This window comes from Falco punctatus (assembly GCF_963210335.1).
Source record: "Falco punctatus genome assembly, chromosome: 5".
Classification (NCBI taxonomy): domain Eukaryota; kingdom Metazoa; phylum Chordata; class Aves; order Falconiformes; family Falconidae; genus Falco; species Falco punctatus.
This window is the reverse complement of record NC_137584.1, coordinates 65,122,039-65,135,897: the sequence shown is the minus strand read 5'-3', so window position 1 is coordinate 65,135,897 and position 13,859 is coordinate 65,122,039. Positions and strand designations below refer to the sequence as shown.

Here is a 13,859-nt window from a genome sequence, read left to right as displayed (position 1 = left end):
GATTTTCAACTTTTTAGATCTGTGGATTCCCAAGAGGTCTCTATTGGATATGCAGATCTCTAGCCTTCTAACAACGTGCTTTCTTCTCAGCATGAGCTTTTGTGAGTCTGCAGTAACAGCAGAATGAAACAACGCATCACAAAAACCATTGCGCTAGACCACAGCTTGAGCTTCTGCTTTAGACAAGGCAGTACAGAGACGCAGACCAGGTTTTCCCAAACCTACCATGTTTTTCTGAGGGCTAATCTCAACTGCAATGAGTCTTCTCTGGTTTTTTCCTCATGGAATACAACAGAGTATGCATTAGCTACTAAAACTAACATCAGGTCCTGCCTACCATCCTTTCAGCCCCCAGAATCATTCATGACTTCTTGCTGGTCAATGAAAAAGTTTCACAGGAAAATACTGCTAGCACACATTGCTGATTAAGCCCCACCACACCATAACGACAGGCAAACGGAAGCAGTCACAGCACCAAGCCTGTCAGAGTTTGAGGAGTGTCTGGACAAGGCTCATAGTCATACAGTTCAGTTTTAGGTAGTCCTGCAAGGAGTAGGGAGTTGGACTTGATGACCCTTACGGGTCCCTTCCAACTAGAGATATTCTACGATACTGCATTTTGTTTGGATAACTCCCCTGTATGAAGATAGCAAAACAGTATCTAAAGGCAGTGCTTTCACCAGTCAGGTGATAAATATTACAGGGAAAGAGGTAGTACAACTGCACTGGTCCACAAGACCAACAAAAAGACTTCCAAAAGCCTATTCTTTCAAACTGACGTTATTTCTCAGCAGACAGGACCTTGCCTGAACTATTTACACTAATTCATACCCACATCAGTGCACCCCACCCAGTGAAGACAGCTCTAAGTCCACTGAAGTGCAGGAAGAACAGAGCTTCAGAATCAGGACTGTTTACAAATTTTTACACCTGTGACATGCATGCCTCTGAATACCATAAACACCACCGCATTTTTTTTACTGGGGGTAAGATCAAATGTGTTGTTCTTTCTTCAAATATTTAACAGACCTTCATGTAATGTCTAGAAGTGAAAGAAGCCGCTCAAAGGATGGTAGTACAAGTCCATTTTCCAAGGTGAATTTCATTCTTCTTGTAAGTCACCCTATCAAATCTCTGCAGCAATATTTAAATACAACCTATATATATTCATGCATAATGTTGAGGCCATCATCTGTGATAAATTCTGCCCATGCTTTTAAACTATTTCAGGAGAAGACATTTCTTATTTCTGTATTATGTATTTCAAATAATAATACACTAAGAAAAAGGGGAAACTAAAGAAAGAAACTATGAACTAGAGGGTTTTTTTTAAATGGCAAAATAAAGGACAGTAACAGCTTTATATGGCAGGAAAACCTTTTCCCCCCTAACATGAGGGAATTCATTGATTAGTAGTAGCATGTGAACTGAGAGAGTATTGATCTGTGCAGTAGTAGCAGACCATTTATTTTCTATACTGAGTCGCCAACAAATCTGAGTGTTGTACTTAAGACTTAATTTGGAAATAAAGGATTGCTCCCTCTGCCATGTAATTAACAATAGAGTCATAGTTGTCTAAATCTCCTCAGTTCTTCTATTCATTTTTTTGGGGGGGTGGGGTATGGGATTTTGGATGGTTTGTGTTTTTTGTTTTTTTTCTCTTGAGTTGGAGGGGACAGTGGATGTGTGGATTTGGATATGGTGGTGTGGGTTTTTTTTGTTTGCTTGTTTTTCAAATATATGTTTGTTTTGTTTTTCAAATACATGTCAGGATTATGTTCAGGAAGAAATTCAAATTCATTCATGTATGTAATTTGCCAGAATGCCTCCTGAAGCTTTTAAAAGAACAAGTGAACCAACCAACCCACTCCAAACTAAATTTGATAATGGATACTGGAGTTACAGACCAAGAATTTCTGGCAAATACACAGGTCTATCCCCCATGAATTTTATAAATTCAGGTGTTTGCTACCTACAGCTTCTCAGTCAAAAATCAGTTCTGCACCTATTTATTTTTTTTTAAACATGTATTAGCTATGAACTTTTTTCTTTTTGATAACTTTTTAAAAAAACACCTTTGTTTTAATGGTTGCCCAGCTTTTCTGAATTACAGTTAATTTACGTTCCCCCAAAAAACAAACTGCAAAGCACCAGAATAAACAGAACAGGGAGACAGTCTAAACTTACTGTACTTAAATTCACGTTCCTTTCCAGTGATGCAAGACAATTCGATAATAAATGCTTTCATAGCTAGCACCTCATTACTCAAATTTAAAAAGCAATATATACATTTCTACTGCAGGTATTTAACAGTTCGTGCTGAACTGAAATGGCATTTTATTGTTGAATAAAAAAAGAGAACGTTTACAAAGAAAGCTTCTTTCTATTTTCTTTTGCCTCCTTCCCCTGCACTCCCCTTTATGGGCAAAACCCCATGAACTTCACTATAGTGAAGAACACTATAGCCTTCAAGTGACCAAAAAGCAAAATTACCACCTAACTCCAGGGAGATCTTAGAAAACACACACACTGAGCTGCTTTTCATTTTTGATTCTGCCAAGAAAGCAAACAAACCATTGCTGCTCCAAGTCTCCTATCAGGCCAGCAGTTGTCAAGTTACATGGGTTTATACAAGTACTCTGATCCTTGTTAGTACTGACTCATTTACCGCAATATTTGGTCATAGTACTATTTTTATTTACAATCCATATTACTACAAGTCTTACTCTGCTAGTGTTAAGAACAGAGTCATTTGCTTCCATCGTTTAAACAAAAGCATCAAACTGCACCAAACATCATGATGTTGAGTCTGAAGCTGACTCCAGTGACAGCAACCATGGTTTGCACTAAGCATTACAAGTTCTAGCGGATTCTTTCCAATAGAACCAACAAGGAGAAAACAGCTCTACTCACTGAGGATCTCAGACCACACAAACTCATAATTTAATATAAATTACAAACTTGGCTTGGGATAAGGTTAAGAAGTTTTATGCTTTAAATGTGTCGATCTTATGTTTCTTTTCAGAGTTAGAGACAGAAGCAAATCTGTACTGCTAGAACAGCAGCAACTGCTTACAGTGACCAGCAAATGTTACTTTTACATCTATTTATCGGTTTCTTTACATCTGTAGAATCAATGGAAGTGGTGCTTGACAGCAGATTCTGCAGAAAAGCCATATGGTTTATATGATCGCTGTCCTCAAGATTTCCTGATGCAAAACTGGACACCTGGAAGTGATTCGCAGAGTTTTCAGATGGGACAGGCCACTTAAACATTTCATGCTGTGGCCTCATCATGGACCTACTGTGCACATGCATCGCAACCATTCTGTACCCAAGCGGTACATATGATGTCTCCATTAACAAATGAACATAATGTGTACATAAATGCTAGGACTGGCGGTGATCATGTTATCAGCCAGGAGGAAGCTGCTGCCCCAACAATTTCTCTGGCCCATGCTCCCTTAAAGAATGGGGTCTGCACTGGCTGAATTATTTGCAGGTCACAGATCAAGCATTCCAGTGTATGACTCAAGGTTGCCGCTGTGTAAACATACAGAAATCTAGAAGTAAAGCTCAGGCTTATTCACAAGTCTTTTTCAGGCTGAAGTGGTGAATGAAGGAACGCAGAAAGTGCTGCTACAACACAGAAAAGAGGCAATACACAAAACCTTGAGATATTATGAGACACTCAACTAGCAAACTGGCTATCTTCTCTGAAAAGAAGAAACTGCAAACTAAATGGCAATATAGATAAACAGCCATAATAATAATGAATCAGTATTTCAAAAATAATATAAATGCAGTATTTTCCGACAGTAAAGAAAGTGAGCCCATTCCCCAAACCCATACTTACAAAAGCAAATGGCATAAATGTTACCAAAATATTAAAACCAAATATAGTTTTTGTGTACTGGAAACCCACAAGAGAGAGACTAAGAAAGCCAACCTGCTGGTGGTTTGGTTTGGTTTTTGTTTTGTTTTTTTTTTTTTTTTGTTTTTTTTTTTTTTTTTTTTTTAAGATGGTTGCCATATGCATTACTATTAGGAACACATACCAAGCGTAATCCTTGAGCTACTGTATCAATTAAAAAATTAGAAGAAAAAACCTGTAGTAACCCTAAGACAGGAAACTTCAAAAGAATTAGAAGACAACTGAAACCAATATGGTAAAGGAATGCAAAGTTGTTCAACAGCTACTCAAGAAGATGCAAGAACTGACCTCTACTGACCACCAGAATGCTCAGCCATATAGGATGAGCTAATACAGATAAAACTGAGATGCTGTCTATACAGAATCACAGAATGGTTGATGTTGGAAGGGACCTCTGGAGGTCATTTGGTCCACCTCCCCCTGCCAAAGCATATGAACACCTGATTTCACAATACAACAAGCTAGAGAACCTGAGGATTATTAAAGTGTCCGCAGAGAAGTGCTTTTTCACCATTTGAAAAAACTGATTTTGCTTTAAACTTCTAAAATTTCTTTCCACTGAGATCAAATTGGACAAATTATTGTAAAAAATAAAAATCTGAAAATTATTAATAAGGTACTACTGTATTGTCCAGTTCAGGAATAAAGTATGCAAACAGGTTAGACAAGGAACACCTAAGGATTCACCACAGCTAGTGCAGAAAAATCCGTGTATATATTGGAGGAGGAGAAGACGGAACTCCATCTGTTCTGGATACAATTCCACATCCATAACTATCTGCTGGCTCGTATTACAGCAAGGGGAGAGCTTGTGCAGATGCTGCCTCCAGTTACCTCCTCCAGATGACTTCCACCCTCATGGGAGAACTGTCTAAACAGAACATGTAGATGATCCTAAAGCAATGCAGTTTATAGCCTAGAATATTAAAGTACACTGGAACCTGCTGAGTCTGTAAGTCAAGACTGAGTTGAAGGCACCCCAAAGAAATCACACACTAGGTTCTAGGGTCTGTCTTACCTATGAACAGCCAAATCCAACGTGTTCACATCAGACTGACCTAATCACAAGGCTACAGGCAAAGCTCTACAGACCTGGTTTTGTACCACCACAGACAAGAATGCAAGATTTGTACGGTAATAATAAGAGCCTGACTCTGCAGCTCAGGGGAGTTTCAGCCTCATTACTGTTTTTGCATTAGACAGGATGATACTAAAATATAAAACCCCTGCATCTGAGATTTCTAATGATGAATGAGAGCCTGTCCTACAGTTGTGATACAGTTTTAGTAACATTTTATAAATTACACTCAAAGCCGTTTAGCTCCTATCTTGTAATACTTAATTTAGGAACTGACTACAGAAACTTCACAAACTGAAATCAATACTGGAAACATTTTGAATAGGTATCATCTCATTTAGCAATCAGAAAACAAAAACTAAACCTAGTTTTCAAAAATTAAGCTAAATCAGAGAACAGTTCAGTGCTGGTCTACATACACATTTTGCTGTGATATTTCTTTCACAGAACAAGCTGATCCCATTACAAGAAGCTAAGCAGAGCCTTGGGGGACAACTAACTAGAACCCATTCCCTGCATGTAAATCAACAACCAGTTTTGTTAAAGCTCTCCCTAAAACCGTTATTTTAATTGCTGGACAATGATCTATTTCTCCCAGAGCACTGCAAAATACAGTGGAGTGGGAGTAAAAAGAATCCAGCAGCACTTAAATACAGGGCAAAATCCCAAGATTTTAGGCAAATTCTGGCTGAAGATTAAAAAAAGATGCAGAAGACTGAAGACAACAGGCTTCTTATACACTTGCCATCTATTAAAAGTACTTTAAGTGTGTTTTTGTAAAGTGGCAGGACTAATTAAACACAGACAGTATTAGCAGAAGAATGCATGTGAACACATTCAAGTGTGTCACTGCAGGATACAGAAAAGGCTGGACAGTCATAAGGGATTTTCTTCCTTTAACAGCAATAGTAAAGCAAAGTCATTAGAAACCAAAAGACACAACACTACCACCTTTAAAAGATAACAGGTATTTTCAAATAACTGTTAAACCATCCAGACTAAAACAATTTGACAAACAAACTGAACAAAGATGACTACAGAGAACAGGAAAAGTAACAATCTTGTTAGAAAAAATTGTAAAAAACGAAAATTTATAGATGGGATAAATGTTAGAACCCAATTTCAAAATACTTTTCCATAATAGAAGTCACCATACCACAGACAATCTCACTCTTTCTCCATGAACAGGCTTCAGAGAACAACATCAAGTAGCAACAGGAGTGCTTACTGTACTCTGCTAGATAGGCACAACTTTAAAGTGCTGATATAGCCTATGAAATTAAAGTCACCATTCTTTACCTCTCACAGAAAGCAAATGAGTCACATACATGGACTCATACAAGTTAGGCAATACTTTGATGAAGACAAATCCCTTCCCTAGAAAAACTTGGAAAGGTCTTTTCCTCTGAAAACATTTGCTGTGTCATTCAAAACCTTAAGATTTTAATCTTTTAATGTCAAAGAATTCTTTAGTAGTACATTGTATTAATATAACTTCTTTAGTGATTAAGTGAAACTCTCAACCTTTTCCCAGAGTGCTGAATCAAGTCAACTTTTTCCCAGGAGGCAAGAAGAAAGGGAGGACTACATGCACTGTAGTCATAAATACTGGATACTAGAGAAACAAGAATAATGAAATAAGGTCTTGCAGCTGCAAGATATCATCAAAACAAAATCAAGAACAGAGCCCAAAAGCCACATTTCATATATAATATTTGATATTTGTGTCAAGGCTTTCAGTTTTTCTCTGGCACGTGAGAAGACACTGATTTCAGTAACATTGGTGAATGGGACAGAAAAAAAAATATATTTTTAATTACATTTTTTTGACTCCAAATAGTGTGTTTGGTTATTTGTAATTCTTCAGTCCCTAACTGTTCCTTATAACATGTAATACCTCTACTCTCGTGAAAAGAAAAAAAAAATAAAAGAAAGCTTATCCACTAGGAAAATGAGCACCTGTGACTCGTAACAACTAGCCTGTTCCTTCACCCTTGATGTGAAGAGCCTTAGAGGGAGAAAGGCTGGGTTTTCCCTCTGTAATTTAAAATTAGAATTCTATGTATAACTAGGCACATACTGAAGTAATACCTAGCCTAGAATCAAAGAGACAAGAGTTCAGTTTCATCTACGGAGACTTCATGTGTGACCTTGGACAAGTTACTTACCATAGAAGATACACTTTCTCATTGTGAACTTGATGCAACAGTACTTTCACATCTGAAAGATCTGTTAAAGGGATAGATAACACTCTTGAGAAAAAAAAAAAAAAAAAGATGGGTTCTAGGATACACTAGGCTAGGAAGACATAGGACACTGTTCACAAGCAGCAGTATCCTATTCAGCACATTGCCATGTCTGTCTCAGCAAGCCTTCAAGAAAGGAAAGCAAACTTTCATGAGTGATCTGTAGGCCTAGAATCACACTACTAAATGTATTCTTGAAATATCAGGCCCTCTGCATCTTTTTTTTTTTTTATCTCACACTACTAAACCCTGAAATTGTACCCAGCTTTCTTCAACACTTCTGCATCAGCAAAATTAACACAACCTGACCATATGAAAAACTTATGACCTCAATCTTCCATCTATGAGGTGGCAGCAAGAAAAGTCAACACATTTGTTCTTCCACTTGAAGTATGGGGGCAAACAAAGATGAGAGAAAAGCAGGATATTCAGATGTTAAGTTCAATTATGTATAAAAAAACTAATCCAGACATACATACCACTAAAAGAGAAAAAAGGCAATATAGAGAGAAACTTTCCTCATACTAAAAAACAAAGATCAAAATTTGGAATAAACATCATACCGCTTCAGTAGGCTCCCAAAAGCAGATAAGGAGATCTCACAAATTAGAAGAAAATGCAATGTATTGGTTTTGGGGACAGGGTACCCCCCCCTCCAAACCCACTAATAATGGCATTCTTGTGCTTTTGAAAGCAGCATGAAGATCCGCCCCCCAGAATCCCAGATTTCTGGGCAGTTTCTAGATTCAAGCAAGAAGCCCACAAGCTTCCTTGAATCCATTATCTTCCAAAAGACAAGCTCCTCTCAAGCTGTCTACAAACATGTCAGGTCCCAAGGTCCAGAGGTCAGAGAATCCTGTTTCAACTGAGAACAGATGTTTCAACTGCTCACAGGTTCAAAGATAAGCATAAGTAACACCAAAAAAAAAAAATTTGAAACACTGATTTTTACTGCGTGTCTCCATAACACACTTCAGTTGTCACATCTCCAACTGATATCCATTCAATTAATTTGCTCACAGACAACTTACGTTTGATATAAAAAGCTGTCTTAATAATGTGAAACATCCTGCTTGAGACACTACCTGGTTCACCAAGTCTTCTATTCACCAGTCTAGAAAGCCATGCAATAGTCACGAAAATTTGAAGTCTATTAGATACTTCGAACTGTGAGCTATCTAGAAAAGAAGTAACCTTTGAGGCCTCTCAGGCTGGAGTTTACATTGGGCCCTACTATTGATGGAAAATATCAATTATAAGCCCCCAAAGCAAGGCTACTATCTTTGTTTTACTGAGAATTTTTAACTTGCCTCTTTTTTTAATATCCAAGAGAGGTTCTGCTATTCCTTTTCACATAAATAACAAGCAAACACCAAAAAAAGCATACACATTGAGACAGTGCATTTAATACATTGACTCAGTGAAGAAATTCTGATGATATCCATAAGACTACCTCCTCCTGCCTTGAATTGATTAGGACCTTTTTTAATTCCTGCTGTGACATTAGAAAACAATCTGATCTTCAGTTTCAGAAGTACTACTGATAAACCTAACCATTTATAGGACATGAAGGTACATCATCAGAAGGGAACAGCTATTACCTACAGTTACCACCAAGCAGAAATAACTGAATTCACAGTGGAGACTGTAGGAAAAATAACTCATGAACTTTACTGTCATGCAGTCAAAAGAGAACCAGCAAAGACCAGAGATGCAGAAGATAGTTTAAAAGTACAAGTCTCCTGAAATAACAGAGACCTAAGAAGTTAAGCACCTCAGACGTCAAGGATGAGCTATGTACAAACCGTTCTTCACAAGCTTGATGACTTGCAAGTTATGAGAAATGGCAACAGTATTCTTTTCTTAGAAGATGACATACAAGGCAAGGTTAGGTGTTAACTTACTGAACACCCATCTACAAAATGAGCTATATACCAAATGTAATATTCTGCCTTCCTCTCTTGACAGATCACTCATGTAGGCAGCTGGACAATACCAGTAATATTACTAGAATGACTGTCAAAAATCACTAGGATGCCAGCTGAAATGGACTAAAACACAGGAAGGAGGAAAATGTAGCTGTCCCCAGCTACAGATCCCAGCTATCACACCAGGCTCTTGGCACGCACAGGCTGGCAACACAGGCCAAGCTGCTATTCCGGCAAGAAAAGTGACCGCATGAATGTGACAGAGGCAGACTGCATTAGACCACGCTGACCAAAGCATAGCTGAATAATAGAGTGTATTTTCTAGTCTCAGATAAACTAATGGTGTGTACTTTACCACATCCTGTAAAAGATGAAAAAGTAAATCAGTAGTAAAAAGGGGGAGCAGTCACGCAGCCTTTGGTTTCCATTTCCTTCAACTAGCTTTCAGTAAGGGCCGTTGCTGCTACAGAAATTCTCTTAGCTATCTTATTAGTCTTTCTTGCAGAAAGTAACACAAGCCACATGTAAGTGGAAACTGGTGCATATATACCCAAAGGAGAAAGTGTTTTGCTGGTTGATAATTGAATCTGAACTTTCACCTCTGTATGAGGCTTATCTGCCGACGTTAAATACTGTAATGAGCGTGCATTGTTCCAGTCACAATTTGCCTCTTTTTCCTGTGTCACAAAAAATTAGTTGAAATATTTTGTTCAACGGGTATTCTTCTGTCAGCTAGACAGCTAGTTAGAAAAAAAGCACTATAAATTATTGCCAAAGACTATTTATTATTCTAAACTGCAAGCAAAACACCCTGACATTAATTGTGATAAGATTAACAGTGTTTTCATCAGTATTATCTTACAGAGATTTTTCAGAAATGTTGATTATTTATAAATTCCTGAACATCACCAAGCTTGTATAATCCCAGAAAAATGATACACTGTAAAATATATGCACTCTCACGGATCAAATTAGTTTAACAAGTAAGTGACAGCACATTCTCTTTGTTTTCTCTTTCCCTATTCTTCAAACAGTGCTAAATAAATTAAGAGTATTTCTTGAATTTTTTTCTTTTCTTTTGTATTTGCATTAAGATCACCCACTCACAGGTAACTGTCATGTCAGCCTGTTCCTCTAGCTGATGAATGCTAGAGGATATGCTGCACAAACCCACGCACTGTTCTTAGGATACCCATAAGCAGATTTGCAATATTTGATAATCCTTATCACCTCTACCCTTTTACTTCATTAAAGAAGTTTTTAACATCTTTCATATGTTCCAAGATAATTTTTGGACAAGCAGGAACGTACTTTGGGAGTACTTACTTACTTTAGACACCTTTCCTCTTTCCTCTGTAAGCCTTTGAAAGGGCTATATGGTGTGTGCAAGTAATAGCTGGGAACAGAATTTCACAACCCAGAGTATAAACTGTGTTCTTAATATCTTACTAATGCCGTGTTTAGTGTTTACGTGGCAAGCTGCTGGCAGAGGCAGGGGCTGCCAGGGTGGCTGCTGTGGGAAGAGGCTACAGGCTGCCCTGTGCAGGACACAGCCAGCTCCAACAGATCTACAGCAAGGCACTGCTGAGCCCTTCAGCCAAGCTGGGGGCACCTCTGGGAAAACATGTTTAAGAAAGGGAATACCGAAGAGAAATGAGGAGGAAGAACATCTCCAGGCAAAGCAGATATCCCCTGCAGCTCATGGAAGAGCCCACATTGGAGCAGATATGCCCTGCTGCCTGTGGAGGATCCCACCGTGGAGCACAAGGATATTCCTGAAGGAACTGCAGTCTGCGCAAAGCCCACATCAGGGCAGAGGAAGGATGCAAGGTGGAAGGAGTGGCAGAGAGATACCACTGCGTACTGACCGCAACCTGCTGCCATCCTCCATGCAAGCTTGCAGGGCAGGACTAGGGTATATAGCTTGGGGATTCTGGAGTTCAGGAAAGAAGCCGAGTGTGGGAGGCGGGGAGGAAAGGTATGCTGTTTAATGTTTAAGTTCGTTTCTCACTAATTTAGTTAATTTTCCCCAAGTAGAGTCTGTCTTGCCTGCAATGGTAATTGGTAAGCAATTTCCCTGTCATTATCTCAGGCTATTGTTTTACTGTTTCTGGTTTTCCTATTTTATCCCTGTGCTATACCAGAGTGAGGGAGGCTGGTGCAAATAAGCAGCTAGGTGGGAATCTGGCTGTTGCTCAAGTCTAACCCAGCATGCACCCCTTAACAGAAATGATCCCTTGGATGTCAACCTCTAGAGCCTACAAACTATTTCAGAAGGTTTGGAAAAGACAACAAAGTAAAGCAAGTCTTAGTGTTATTAGACTTACATCTGCTACCTTGCGATCTGTAACTTCACCAGATTTCAGAGGGTGTTACAGCTGCAAGTCTCTCCTTTAAACCTTCATTCAGATTAAGTTTCGCCCTACTTATATTAAATTAATAAAAAACAACTTACAGACCCAATCCCCCAAGTAATAAAACCTTTCAATGGAATGTTAACATATTTAACCACAAACTTTCCATAAATCAGTCATATCACCATAACTTAAATTAAATAATGTAATGGTATAAACATTGCCCATTTGTAACATAATAATTAAACAATGTGGGAGAAATTATTATCCTTTACAACAAGCCAATTTAAAAAATTTTAAAAAAAAGATTTGCCTGTTCATGAGTCTTCGAAGAAAGGCTATGCATGAAGGTGCAAAATGTTCAAGACATTTCCAAGTGTGTGGGGGGAAGAAGCTACACCAAGCAGATAGGGCAATAAAAAAGCTGTAATCCATTTAAACTTTTAAAAAAGATGCTATAAATTGAGATTGCACATACCTCACTCAAGTCCTTATCTGAAGACTTTACTAAGGATTCTCACGACAGGACCTTCAACCAGCTACACAAAGGAAATTATTTTCAGCCGATATAGCAGCCTTTGGTTTGCTATGAACCGATCTCCAGCCAAATTCAATTCCATAGAGCTGTTACGGAGGCAGCAGCTCCACGGACAATTTATAGAAACTATAGTCTTGAAAGCTGGTGGTCTGAATCCTGATTCATCTAACAGAACTGTAAATCCTGAGCAATTCTATAGCTTGTATCACACACAAACACACAAAAAAAAATCTTACCACCCCCTTTCCTTCCGATAACTTTTAACCTCTTCGCTACAGTTGTTCAATAATTATCATGTTTATCTTCAATAGCTATTCAGGATTAACTCTTGAGAGGTACTATGCAAGTGCAAAAATAACTTTTAACAGTAGACACAACAGCAGCATCAGAAAAATCAAATCCAGATTACAGTAGTTCTCAGCATTTTTTTCATTCTGATTATTCTGATGGAACACGTTCTCCTCCTTTACACTACAATAGCATGGTATACTGAAATCACACTACAGTAATGTTATTTTTCTATTTTTATTTTGCTTGCCAAGATATTAGATAGCCTGCTTGCTTGTCAAAAGACACAGGAGGGTAAGAGTCTTATACAAGAAAAGAAGTCCTTGAAACCAAAAGAAAATGCTCTTTTTAGACTTATTCTTTTCCCATGGATTTATCCAAAGTAATTCAAAAGAATGTATACTTCAGCTTTTTGCCTTACTGTAAAAATAGTCCTCAGATCTCTGCCACACTCTCAGCTGTGGTTACTAACAAGCAGGGCTTTTTACCCCCCACTCCAGGTAAACAGAAGACCTTAGCATCCACTAAAGTCCTTAGATGCTAAACGCAGGCACAGCATCTGTCACTCATCAAATGTGATCTTTTCATGCCTTCTTCTGTTCTTATATATATTACAAAATATGTAAATGAATGTTCTCTCAGTAATACAGCTGGTGTTACTATTTTATACTGCACATTTTGCAATACTATTAAGTATCTTACTTCCTAATTCGGTTTCTTCTGTGACACTCCACTTCCTCATCTTGAATTAGGCATCCATCCCCCTCTTTTCATCTTCTGTAAAGTCTGCTGTCTCTTGGCAGCACTTGAAGGGTTTCATGGCTTTTTGCCTGCTCTAGCCTTTCTTTCTGCAAAGAATGCCCAGTCTTTGCAGCACTCTTATCTTAGGCTTGGTTACAGTCATTAATTGATAACATACACACTGTTCTAGTTCTTCACATAATTAGAACTGCAGGATCCTTTTCTGTCTCAGTGCTACAGCAAAAAAAATTAAGATTTGAGCACTTTACAGAAAGCATGTATCCAAAGACTGCTTGCCTTGTACAGACCATTTCATGTGGCTGTCTTGTATTTACTCAAGAACCTTCAGAGTGGCTGTAAAGACTGTGTAGACTGGATGCTTCACTTGCCAAGATAAGGTATTTATAGCAATGTCTGCACTCTTTAAGAAATGTTTTGAAGTGTTACCCAAAGTATTTGTTGCTGATGTATCATCATCTGGTCCAGATACTCCTATTTTACAGGGTCATCTCACTGGCTATTGAATTTTAAATTGTTGAAATTCTGTTCACAGCACAACTTTAATGATTGACTACCTTTCTGCACTGAAAACAAAAGCTCTCCCTCACATATAATTAAAAAGAACAAGGGGAGAAAAAACAGCTAGCAATGTAGCTTCACATTTTAAGCTAATCCAACAAATGCTCACAGGGACTACTTAATACCAGTCCCTTCCTTTCTCTGTTCAGATCTCAACCCTCTCTACCCCCACT

General features: G+C 38.2%; 1 protein-coding gene across 1 annotated transcript in view; it reads right to left on the bottom strand.

Moving 5' to 3' along the window:
* The window catches only part of REV3L (REV3 like, DNA directed polymerase zeta catalytic subunit), a 124,028-nt gene that overhangs the window by 77,037 nt on the left and 33,132 nt on the right, over window positions 1-13,859 (bottom strand). The gene's annotated exons all lie outside the window — the stretch shown is intronic.